Source organism: Mustela lutreola, chromosome 12, assembly GCF_030435805.1.
Source record: "Mustela lutreola isolate mMusLut2 chromosome 12, mMusLut2.pri, whole genome shotgun sequence".
NCBI classification, from domain to species: domain Eukaryota; kingdom Metazoa; phylum Chordata; class Mammalia; order Carnivora; family Mustelidae; genus Mustela; species Mustela lutreola.
This window is the reverse complement of record NC_081301.1, coordinates 66,557,609-66,570,857: the sequence shown is the minus strand read 5'-3', so window position 1 is coordinate 66,570,857 and position 13,249 is coordinate 66,557,609.

The following is a 13,249-nucleotide window of genomic DNA, read 5'->3' as shown; positions in this document are numbered from 1 at the left end:
GCCTTCACCACAGGAGAGAGGAGGCGACAGGATCCCTGCACTAGGCCCGTGCGCAGATTAGGGAGCTTTGGGGGACTGTGCCCACTCCTTCCCCTTAAACACCATGCTTCCTCCGAGCTTCCCCATCATGGAGGAAGACGGCATCTGACTCCGCATTATTTCAGAGAGCTGATTCGGCGAGTTCAGAGTAGGCGCCTGGAGGCTAGCGCATGTCTGCCCCAGGGACAGCTGGCCAAGGAGCTGCTGTCTCCTTGGGCCCAGAGGCTCAGGACAGGCATGCTTTCTGCCCAGATTCCTTCCTAAGAGTGGAGCACGCGCCCTGCCCTACGCATCCCTTCCCGTCTCCTTAGCAGCCAGGCTTCTGTCTCTCTGCACTGGGAGCCGGGGATACTTGTATTGCCGGCTCTCCTGCTTCGCAATCTTTTCCAGACCAGAAGTCCAACGGCTCCTGCTCTTCTCTCCGGCAGCTTGCTGCACTTTCCACAGATATGCTCCTGCGGAGCAGAGTGAAAAACATTTCCCTTTCCTTAAGGCTCTTTCCACAGGTGCAATCGCGCTTCTCTCCCATGCAGCAGGGATGCCCAGGCATAGAGGATTTCGCTCCATATGGGTTTATTACACCGTGCTGAGGAGACCAGCTCAAGCAAACAGGAGCATCCCTCAGACCGGACTCTGATTTCCCAAAGAATGCTGTGCTTTCCCAGAGGGGATGCCAGGGCAAAGAGGCTTTCGCTCCATGCGGGTTTCTCCCATCGTTCTGCAAATACTAGGCTAAAGCAAGCAGCAACAGCAGCTCTCAGATCCGACTCTGATTTCCCAACGACTGCTATGCTTTCGCAGAGGTTTTCACATGGCACGAACCGCACTTCGCTGCTGCTTCCTCAGAAAGGCTTTGGGTGTTCACTCTGCGCGGGAGGGAAGAAGAGCCGCGGGAGAGCTGTTGCCTCTTGGGACTTGCTCTCCCGGTCTCCGAGTTTACGCCCGGGATTCACCTTGCTATGCCGAACTAAGCAGACACAGTCACAACCCTGCAGCAGCGTGCTTGGCCTAGCATGGCACTCTATGCCTATGACCATTTCCTGGGGTAGGTTAGGCTTTGGCTTTTGCTCCGGCTCTCAGGCAACCTAGGGGTCTAGGCCAGTGCCTTCACCACAGGAGAGAGGAGGCGACAGGATCCCTACACACGGCCCGTGCACAGATTAGAGAGTTTGTGGGACTGTGCCCACTCCTTCCCCTTAAACCTCGTGCCTCCTCCGAGCTTCCACATCCTGGAGGAAGATGGCATCTGACTCCCCGTTATTTCAGGGAGCTGTTTCTGCGAGTTCAGAGTAGGCGCCTGGTGGCTAGCGCATGTCTGCCCCAGGGACGGGTGGCCAAGGAACTGCTGTCTCCTTGGGCCCAGAGTTAAGGACAGGCATGCTCTCCGCCCAGACTCCTTCCCAAGAGTGGAGCACATGCCCTGCCCTACTCATCCTCTCCTGTCTCCTTCGCAGCTAGGCTTCTGTCTCTCTGCACTGGGAGTGGGTGACATTTGTATTTCCTCCGGGCGCTGTGCCTTCCAGGGCCGGTCTCCTGCTTCGCCACCTTTTCGAGACCATGGCCAACAGCACTTGCTCTTCTCCCCGAGCAGCGTGCTGCACCTACCACAGACTACTCCTTGGGACCGCCCTGAAAAACGTGTCCCTTTTCTTTAATGCTCTTTCCAGAGGCGCAACGGCGCTTCTCTCTCAGGCAGAGGGGATGCCCAGGCATAGAGGATTTCGCTCCCTGCGGGTTTATTACACCGTGCTGAGGAGACCAGCTCACGCAAACAGGAGCATAACTCAGACCGGACTCTGATTTCCGAAATAATGGTGTGCTTTCCCAGAGGGGATGCCAGGGCAAAGAGGCTTTCGCTCTATGCGGGTTTCTCCCATCGTGCTGCGAATACGAGTCTAAAGCAAGCAGCAACAGCAGCCCTCAGATCCGACTCTGATTTCCCAGGGAATACTATGCTTACGCAGAGGTTTTCAGCTTGGCACGAACCGCACTTCGCTGCTGCTTCCTCAGAAAGGCTTTGGGTGTTCACTCTGCGCGGCAGCGAAGAAGAGCCGCGGGAGAGCTGGTGCCTCTTGGGACTTGCTTTCCCGGGCTCCGAGGTTACGCCCGGGATTCACCTTGCTATGCGGAACTAAGCAGACACAGTCACAACCCTGCAGCAGCGTGCTTGGCCTAGCATGGCACTCTATGCCTATGACCATCTTCTGTGGTAGGTTAGGCTTTGCCATTTGCTCCGGCTATCAGGCAGACTCCGGGTCTAGGCCAGTGCCTTCACCACAGGAGAGAGGAGGCGACAGGATCCCTGCACTAGGCCCGTGCGCAGATTAGGGAGCTTTGGGGGACTGTGCCCACTCCTTCCCCTTAAACACCATGCTTCCTCCGAGCTTCCCCATCATGGAGGAAGACGGCATCTGACTCCGCATTATTTCAGAGAGCTGATTCGGCGAGTTCAGAGTAGGCGCCTGGAGGCTAGCGCATGTCTGCCCCAGGGACAGCTGGCCAAGGAGCTGCTGTCTCCTTGGGCCCAGAGGCTCAGGACAGGCATGCTTTCTGCCCAGATTCCTTCCTAAGAGTGGAGCACGCGCCCTGCCCTACGCATCCCTTCCCGTCTCCTTAGCAGCCAGGCTTCTGTCTCTCTGCACTGGGAGCCGGGGATACTTGTATTGCCGGCTCTCCTGCTTCGCAATCTTTTCCAGACCAGAAGTCCAACGGCTCCTGCTCTTCTCTCCGGCAGCTTGCTGCACTTTCCACAGATATGCTCCTGCGGAGCAGAGTGAAAAACATTTCCCTTTCCTTAAGGCTCTTTCCACAGGTGCAATCGCGCTTCTCTCCCATGCAGCAGGGATGCCCAGGCATAGAGGATTTCGCTCCATATGGGTTTATTACACCGTGCTGAGGAGACCAGCTCAAGCAAACAGGAGCATCCCTCAGACCGGACTCTGATTTCCCAAAGAATGCTGTGCTTTCCCAGAGGGGATGCCAGGGCAAAGAGGCTTTCGCTCCATGCGGGTTTCTCCCATCGTTCTGCAAATACTAGGCTAAAGCAAGCAGCAACAGCAGCTCTCAGATCCGACTCTGATTTCCCAACGACTGCTATGCTTTCGCAGAGGTTTTCACATGGCACGAACCGCACTTCGCTGCTGCTTCCTCAGAAAGGCTTTGGGTGTTCACTCTGCGCGGGAGGGAAGAAGAGCCGCGGGAGAGCTGTTGCCTCTTGGGACTTGCTCTCCCGGTCTCCGAGTTTACGCCCGGGATTCACCTTGCTATGCCGAACTAAGCAGACACAGTCACAACCCTGCAGCAGCGTGCTTGGCCTAGCATGGCACTCTATGCCTATGACCATTTCCTGGGGTAGGTTAGGCTTTGGCTTTTGCTCCGGCTCTCAGGCAACCTAGGGGTCTAGGCCAGTGCCTTCACCACAGGAGAGAGGAGGCGACAGGATCCCTACACACGGCCCGTGCACAGATTAGAGAGTTTGTGGGACTGTGCCCACTCCTTCCCCTTAAACCTCGTGCCTCCTCCGAGCTTCCACATCCTGGAGGAAGATGGCATCTGACTCCCCGTTATTTCAGGGAGCTGTTTCTGCGAGTTCAGAGTAGGCGCCTGGTGGCTAGCGCATGTCTGCCCCAGGGACGGGTGGCCAAGGAACTGCTGTCTCCTTGGGCCCAGAGTTAAGGACAGGCATGCTCTCCGCCCAGACTCCTTCCCAAGAGTGGAGCACATGCCCTGCCCTACTCATCCTCTCCTGTCTCCTTCGCAGCTAGGCTTCTGTCTCTCTGCACTGGGAGTGGGTGACATTTGTATTTCCTCCGGGCGCTGTGCCTTCCAGGGCCGGTCTCCTGCTTCGCCACCTTTTCGAGACCATGGCCAACAGCACTTGCTCTTCTCCCCGAGCAGCGTGCTGCACCTACCACAGACTACTCCTTGGGACCGCCCTGAAAAACGTGTCCCTTTTCTTTAATGCTCTTTCCAGAGGCGCAACGGCGCTTCTCTCTCAGGCAGAGGGGATGCCCAGGCATAGAGGATTTCGCTCCCTGCGGGTTTATTACACCGTGCTGAGGAGACCAGCTCACGCAAACAGGAGCATAACTCAGACCGGACTCTGATTTCCGAAATAATGGTGTGCTTTCCCAGAGGGGATGCCAGGGCAAAGAGGCTTTCGCTCTATGCGGGTTTCTCCCATCGTGCTGCGAATACGAGTCTAAAGCAAGCAGCAACAGCAGCCCTCAGATCCGACTCTGATTTCCCAGGGAATACTATGCTTACGCAGAGGTTTTCAGCTTGGCACGAACCGCACTTCGCTGCTGCTTCCTCAGAAAGGCTTTGGGTGTTCACTCTGCGCGGCAGCGAAGAAGAGCCGCGGGAGAGCTGGTGCCTCTTGGGACTTGCTTTCCCGGGCTCCGAGGTTACGCCCGGGATTCACCTTGCTATGCGGAACTAAGCAGACACAGTCACAACCCTGCAGCAGCGTGCTTGGCCTAGCATGGCACTCTATGCCTATGACCATCTTCTGTGGTAGGTTAGGCTTTGCCATTTGCTCCGGCTATCAGGCAGACTCCGGGTCTAGGCCAGTGCCTTCACCACAGGAGAGAGGAGGCGACAGGATCCCTGCACTAGGCCCGTGCGCAGATTAGGGAGCTTTGGGGGACTGTGCCCACTCCTTCCCCTTAAACACCATGCTTCCTCCGAGCTTCCCCATCATGGAGGAAGACGGCATCTGACTCCGCATTATTTCAGAGAGCTGATTCGGCGAGTTCAGAGTAGGCGCCTGGAGGCTAGCGCATGTCTGCCCCAGGGACAGCTGGCCAAGGAGCTGCTGTCTCCTTGGGCCCAGAGGCTCAGGACAGGCATGCTTTCTGCCCAGATTCCTTCCTAAGAGTGGAGCACGCGCCCTGCCCTACGCATCCCTTCCCGTCTCCTTAGCAGCCAGGCTTCTGTCTCTCTGCACTGGGAGCCGGGGATACTTGTATTGCCGGCTCTCCTGCTTCGCAATCTTTTCCAGACCAGAAGTCCAACGGCTCCTGCTCTTCTCTCCGGCAGCTTGCTGCACTTTCCACAGATATGCTCCTGCGGAGCAGAGTGAAAAACATTTCCCTTTCCTTAAGGCTCTTTCCACAGGTGCAATCGCGCTTCTCTCCCATGCAGCAGGGATGCCCAGGCATAGAGGATTTCGCTCCATATGGGTTTATTACACCGTGCTGAGGAGACCAGCTCAAGCAAACAGGAGCATCCCTCAGACCGGACTCTGATTTCCCAAAGAATGCTGTGCTTTCCCAGAGGGGATGCCAGGGCAAAGAGGCTTTCGCTCCATGCGGGTTTCTCCCATCGTTCTGCAAATATTGGCTAAAGCAAGCATCAACAGCAGCCCTCAGATCCGACTCTGATTTCCCAGGGAATACTATGCTTACGCAGAGGTTTTCAGCTTTGCACGAACCGCACTTCGCTGCTGCTTCCTCAGAAAGGCTTTGGGTGTTCACTCTGCGCGGCAGCGAAGAAGAGCCGCGGGAGAGCTGTTGCCTCTTGGGACTTGCTCTCCCGGTCTCCGAGTTTACGCCCGGGATTCACCTTGCTATGCCGAACTAAGCAGACACAGTCACAACCCTGCAGCAGCGTGCTTGGCCTAGCATGGCACTCTATGCCTATGACCATTTCCTGGGGTAGGTTAGGCTTTGGCTTTTGCTCCGGCTCTCAGGCAACCTAGGGGTCTAGGCCAGTGCCTTCACCACAGGAGAGAGGAGGCGACAGGATCCCTACACACGGCCCGTGCACAGATTAGAGAGTTTGTGGGACTGTGCCCACTCCTTCCCCTTAAACCTCGTGCCTCCTCCGAGCTTCCACATCCTGGAGGAAGATGGCATCTGACTCCCCGTTATTTCAGGGAGCTGTTTCTGCGAGTTCAGAGTAGGCGCCTGGTGGCTAGCGCATGTCTGCCCCAGGGACGGGTGGCCAAGGAACTGCTGTCTCCTTGGGCCCAGAGTTAAGGACAGGCATGCTCTCCGCCCAGACTCCTTCCCAAGAGTGGAGCACATGCCCTGCCCTACTCATCCTCTCCTGTCTCCTTCGCAGCTAGGCTTCTGTCTCTCTGCAGTGGGAGTGGGTGACATTTGTATTTCCTCCGGGCGCTGTGCCTTCCAGGGCCGGTCTCCTGCTTCGCCACCTTTTCGAGACCATGGCCAACAGCACTTGCTCTTCTCCCCGAGCAGCGTGCTGCACCTACCACAGACTACTCCTTGGGACCGCCCTGAAAAACGTGTCCCTTTTCTTTAATGCTCTTTCCAGAGGCGCAACGGCGCTTCTCTCTCAGGCAGAGGGGATGCCCAGGCATAGAGGATTTCGCTCCCTGCGGGTTTATTACACCGTGCTGAGGAGACCAGCTCACGCAAACAGGAGCATAACTCAGACCGGACTCTGATTTCCGAAATAATGGTGTGCTTTCCCAGAGGGGATGCCAGGGCAAAGAGGCTTTCGCTCTATGCGGGTTTCTCCCATCGTGCTGCGAATACGAGTCTAAAGCAAGCAGCAACAGCAGCCCTCAGATCCGACTCTGATTTCCCAGGGAATACTATGCTTACGCAGAGGTTTTCAGCTTGGCACGAACCGCACTTCGCTGCTGCTTCCTCAGAAAGGCTTTGGGTGTTCACTCTGCGCGGCAGCGAAGAAGAGCCGCGGGAGAGCTGGTGCCTCTTGGGACTTGCTTTCCCGGGCTCCGAGGTTACGCCCGGGATTCACCTTGCTATGCGGAACTAAGCAGACACAGTCACAACCCTGCAGCAGCGTGCTTGGCCTAGCATGGCACTCTATGCCTATGACCATCTTCTGTGGTAGGTTAGGCTTTGCCATTTGCTCCGGCTATCAGGCAGACTCCGGGTCTAGGCCAGTGCCTTCACCACAGGAGAGAGGAGGCGACAGGATCCCTGCACTAGGCCCGTGCGCAGATTAGGGAGCTTTGGGGGACTGTGCCCACTCCTTCCCCTTAAACACCATGCTTCCTCCGAGCTTCCCCATCATGGAGGAAGACGGCATCTGACTCCGCATTATTTCAGAGAGCTGATTCGGCGAGTTCAGAGTAGGCGCCTGGAGGCTAGCGCATGTCTGCCCCAGGGACAGCTGGCCAAGGAGCTGCTGTCTCCTTGGGCCCAGAGGCTCAGGACAGGCATGCTTTCTGCCCAGATTCCTTCCTAAGAGTGGAGCACGCGCCCTGCCCTACGCATCCCTTCCCGTCTCCTTAGCAGCCAGGCTTCTGTCTCTCTGCACTGGGAGCCGGGGATACTTGTATTGCCGGCTCTCCTGCTTCGCAATCTTTTCCAGACCAGAAGTCCAACGGCTCCTGCTCTTCTCTCCGGCAGCTTGCTGCACTTTCCACAGATATGCTCCTGCGGAGCAGAGTGAAAAACATTTCCCTTTCCTTAAGGCTCTTTCCACAGGTGCAATCGCGCTTCTCTCCCATGCAGCAGGGATGCCCAGGCATAGAGGATTTCGCTCCATATGGGTTTATTACACCGTGCTGAGGAGACCAGCTCAAGCAAACAGGAGCATCCCTCAGACCGGACTCTGATTTCCCAAAGAATGCTGTGCTTTCCCAGAGGGGATGCCAGGGCAAAGAGGCTTTCGCTCCATGCGGGTTTCTCCCATCGTTCTGCAAATACTAGGCTAAAGCAAGCAGCAACAGCAGCTCTCAGATCCGACTCTGATTTCCCAACGACTGCTATGCTTTCGCAGAGGTTTTCACATGGCACGAACCGCACTTCGCTGCTGCTTCCTCAGAAAGGCTTTGGGTGTTCACTCTGCGCGGGAGGGAAGAAGAGCCGCGGGAGAGCTGTTGCCTCTTGGGACTTGCTCTCCCGGTCTCCGAGTTTACGCCCGGGATTCACCTTGCTATGCCGAACTAAGCAGACACAGTCACAACCCTGCAGCAGCGTGCTTGGCCTAGCATGGCACTCTATGCCTATGACCATTTCCTGGGGTAGGTTAGGCTTTGGCTTTTGCTCCGGCTCTCAGGCAACCTAGGGGTCTAGGCCAGTGCCTTCACCACAGGAGAGAGGAGGCGACAGGATCCCTACACACGGCCCGTGCACAGATTAGAGAGTTTGTGGGACTGTGCCCACTCCTTCCCCTTAAACCTCGTGCCTCCTCCGAGCTTCCACATCCTGGAGGAAGATGGCATCTGACTCCCCGTTATTTCAGGGAGCTGTTTCTGCGAGTTCAGAGTAGGCGCCTGGTGGCTAGCGCATGTCTGCCCCAGGGACGGGTGGCCAAGGAACTGCTGTCTCCTTGGGCCCAGAGTTAAGGACAGGCATGCTCTCCGCCCAGACTCCTTCCCAAGAGTGGAGCACATGCCCTGCCCTACTCATCCTCTCCTGTCTCCTTCGCAGCTAGGCTTCTGTCTCTCTGCACTGGGAGTGGGTGACATTTGTATTTCCTCCGGGCGCTGTGCCTTCCAGGGCCGGTCTCCTGCTTCGCCACCTTTTCGAGACCATGGCCAACAGCACTTGCTCTTCTCCCCGAGCAGCGTGCTGCACCTACCACAGACTACTCCTTGGGACCGCCCTGAAAAACGTGTCCCTTTTCTTTAATGCTCTTTCCAGAGGCGCAACGGCGCTTCTCTCTCAGGCAGAGGGGATGCCCAGGCATAGAGGATTTCGCTCCCTGCGGGTTTATTACACCGTGCTGAGGAGACCAGCTCACGCAAACAGGAGCATAACTCAGACCGGACTCTGATTTCCGAAATAATGGTGTGCTTTCCCAGAGGGGATGCCAGGGCAAAGAGGCTTTCGCTCTATGCGGGTTTCTCCCATCGTGCTGCGAATACGAGTCTAAAGCAAGCAGCAACAGCAGCCCTCAGATCCGACTCTGATTTCCCAGGGAATACTATGCTTACGCAGAGGTTTTCAGCTTGGCACGAACCGCACTTCGCTGCTGCTTCCTCAGAAAGGCTTTGGGTGTTCACTCTGCGCGGCAGCGAAGAAGAGCCGCGGGAGAGCTGGTGCCTCTTGGGACTTGCATTCCCGGGCTCCGAGGTTACGCCCGGGATTCACCTTGCTATGCGGAACTAAGCAGACACAGTCACAACCCTGCAGCAGCGTGCTTGGCCTAGCATGGCACTCTATGCCTATGACCATCTTCTGTGGTAGGTTAGGCTTTGCCATTTGCTCCGGCTATCAGGCAGACTCCGGGTCTAGGCCAGTGCCTTCACCACAGGAGAGAGGAGGCGACAGGATCCCTGCACTAGGCCCGTGCGCAGATTAGGGAGCTTTGGGGGACTGTGCCCACTCCTTCCCCTTAAACACCATGCTTCCTCCGAGCTTCCCCATCATGGAGGAAGACGGCATCTGACTCCGCATTATTTCAGAGAGCTGATTCGGCGAGTTCAGAGTAGGCGCCTGGAGGCTAGCGCATGTCTGCCCCAGGGACAGCTGGCCAAGGAGCTGCTGTCTCCTTGGGCCCAGAGGCTCAGGACAGGCATGCTTTCTGCCCAGATTCCTTCCTAAGAGTGGAGCACGCGCCCTGCCCTACGCATCCCTTCCTGTCTCCTTAGCAGCCAGGCTTCTGTCTCTCTGCACTGGGAGCCGGGGATACTTGTATTGCCGGCTCTCCTGCTTCGCAATCTTTTCCAGACCAGAAGTCCAACGGCTCCTGCTCTTCTCTCCGGCAGCTTGCTGCACTTTCCACAGATATGCTCCTGCGGAGCAGAGTGAAAAACATTTCCCTTTCCTTAAGGCTCTTTCCACAGGTGCAATCGCGCTTCTCTCCCATGCAGCAGGGATGCCCAGGCATAGAGGATTTCGCTCCATATGGGTTTATTACACCGTGCTGAGGAGACCAGCTCAAGCAAACAGGAGCATCCCTCAGACCGGACTCTGATTTCCCAAAGAATGCTGTGCTTTCCCAGAGGGGATGCCAGGGCAAAGAGGCTTTCGCTCCATGCGGGTTTCTCCCATCGTTCTGCAAATACTAGGCTAAAGCAAGCAGCAACAGCAGCCCTCAGATCCGACTCTGATTTCCCAGGGAATACTATGTTTACGCAGAGGTTTTCAGCTTGGCACGAACCGCACTTCGCTGCTGCTTCCTCAGAAAGGCTTTGGGTGTTCACTCTGCGCGGCAGCGAAGAAGAGCCGCGGGAGAGCTGGTGCCTCTTGGGACTTGCTTTCCCGGGCTCCGAGGTTACGCCCGGGATTCACCTTGCTATGCGGAACTAAGCAGACACAGTCACAACCCTGCAGCAGCGTGCTTGGCCTAGCATGGCACTCTATGCCTATGACCATTTCCTGGGGTAGGTTAGGCTTTGGCTTTTGCTCCGGCTCTCAGGCAACCTAGGGGTCTAGGCCAGTGCCTTCACCACAGGAGAGAGGAGGCGACAGGATCCCTACACACGGCCCGTGCACAGATTAGAGAGTTTGTGGGACTGTGCCCACTCCTTCCCCTTAAACCTCGTGCCTCCTCCGAGCTTCCACATCCTGGAGGAAGATGGCATCTGACTCCCCGTTATTTCAGGGAACTGTTTCTGCGAGTTCAGAGTAGGCGCCTGGTGGCTAGCGCATGTCTGCCCCAGGGACGGGTGGCCAAGGAACTGCTGTCTCCTTGGGCCCAGAGTTAAGGACAGGCATGCTCTCCGCCCAGACTCCTTCCCAAGAGTGGAGCACATGCCCTGCCCTACTCATCCTCTCCTGTCTCCTTCGCAGCTAGGCTTCTGTCTCTCTGCAGTGGGAGTGGGTGACATTTGTATTTCCTCCGGGCGCTGTGCCTTCCAGGGCCGGTCTCCTGCTTCGCCACCTTTTCGAGACCATGGCCAACAGCACTTGCTCTTCTCCCCGAGCAGCGTGCTGCACCTACCACAGACTACTCCTTGGGACCGCCCTGAAAAACGTGTCCCTTTTCTTTAATGCTCTTTCCAGAGGCGCAACGGCGCTTCTCTCTCAGGCAGAGGGGATGCCCAGGCATAGAGGATTTCGCTCCCTGCGGGTTTATTACACCGTGCTGAGGAGACCAGCTCACGCAAACAGGAGCATAACTCAGACCGGACTCTGATTTCCGAAATAATGGTGTGCTTTCCCAGAGGGGATGCCAGGGCAAAGAGGCTTTCGCTCTATGCGGGTTTCTCCCATCGTGCTGCGAATACGAGTCTAAAGCAAGCAGCAACAGCAGCCCTCAGATCCGACTCTGATTTCCCAGGGAATACTATGCTTACGCAGAGGTTTTCAGCTTGGCACGAACCGCACTTCGCTGCTGCTTCCTCAGAAAGGCTTTGGGTGTTCACTCTGCGCGGCAGCGAAGAAGAGCCGCGGGAGAGCTGGTGCCTCTTGGGACTTGCTTTCCCGGGCTCCGAGGTTACGCCCGGGATTCACCTTGCTATGCGGAACTAAGCAGACACAGTCACAACCCTGCAGCAGCGTGCTTGGCCTAGCATGGCACTCTATGCCTATGACCATCTTCTGTGGTAGGTTAGGCTTTGCCATTTGCTCCGGCTATCAGGCAGACTCCGGGTCTAGGCCAGTGCCTTCACCACAGGAGAGAGGAGGCGACAGGATCCCTGCACTAGGCCCGTGCGCAGATTAGGGAGCTTTGGGGGACTGTGCCCACTCCTTCCCCTTAAACACCATGCTTCCTCCGAGCTTCCCCATCATGGAGGAAGACGGCATCTGACTCCGCATTATTTCAGAGAGCTGATTCGGCGAGTTCAGAGTAGGCGCCTGGAGGCTAGCGCATGTCTGCCCCAGGGACAGCTGGCCAAGGAGCTGCTCTCTCCTTGGGCCCAGAGGCTCAGGACAGGCATGCTTTCTGCCCAGATTCCTTCCTAAGAGTGGAGCACGCGCCCTGCCCTACGCATCCCTTCCTGTCTCCTTAGCAGCCAGGCTTCTGTCTCTCTGCACTGGGAGCCGTGGATACTTGTATTGCCGGCTCTCCTGCTTCGCAATCTTTTCCAGACCAGAAGTCCAACGGCTCCTGCTCTTCTCTCCGGCAGCTTGCTGCACTTTCCACAGATATGCTCCTGCGGAGCAGAGTGAAAAACATTTCCCTTTCCTTAAGGCTCTTTCCACAGGTGCAATCGCGCTTCTCTCCCATGCAGCAGGGATGCCCAGGCATAGAGGATTTCGCTCCATATGGGTTTATTACACCGTGCTGAGGAGACCAGCTCAAGCAAACAGGAGCATCCCTCAGACCGGACTCTGATTTCCCAAAGAATGCTGTGCTTTCCCAGAGGGGATGCCAGGGCAAAGAGGCTTTCGCTCCATGCGGGTTTCTCCCATCGTTCTGCAAATACTAGGCTAAAGCAAGCAGCAACAGCAGCCCTCAGATCCGACTCTGATTTCCCAGGGAATACTATGCTTACGCAGAGGTTTTCAGCTTGGCACGAACCGCACTTCGCTGCTGCTTCCTCAGAAAGGCTTTGGGTGTTCACTCTGCGCGGCAGCGAAGAAGAGCCGCGGAAGAGCTGGTGCCTCTTGGGACTTGCTTTCCCGGGCTCCGAGGTTACGCCCGGGATTCACCTTGCTATGCGGAACTAAGCAGACACAGTCACAACCCTGCAGCAGCGTGCTTGGCCTAGCATGGCACTCTATGCCTATGACCATTTCTTGGGGTAGGTTAAGCTTTGCCATTTGCTCCGGCTATCAGGCAGACTCCGGGTCTAGGCCAGTGCCTTCACCACAGGAGAGAGGAGGCGACAGGATCCCTACACACGGCCCGTGCACAGATTAGAGAGTTTGTGGGACTGTGCCCACTCCTTCCCCTTAAACCTCGTGCCTCCTCCGAGCTTCCACATCCTGGAGGAAGATGGCATCTGACTCCCCGTTATTTCAGGGAGCTGTTTCTGCGAGTTCAGAGTAGGCGCCTGGTGGCTAGCGCATGTCTGCCCCAGGGACGGGTGGCCAAGGAACTGCTGTCTCCTTGGGCCCAGAGTTAAGGACAGGCATGCTCTCCGCCCAGACTCCTTCCCAAGAGTGGAGCACATGCCCTGCCCTACTCATCCTCTCCTGTCTCCTTCGCAGCTAGGCTTCTGTCTCTCTGCACTGGGAGTGGGTGACATTTGTATTTCCTCCGGGCGCTGTGCCTTCCAGGGCCGGTCTCCTGCTTCGCCACCTTTTCGAGACCATGGCCAACAGCACTTGCTCGTCTCCCCGAGCAGCGTGCTGCACCTACCACAGACTACTCCTTGGGACCGCCCTGAAAAACGTGTCCCTTTTCTTTAATGCTCTTTCCAGAGGCGCAACAG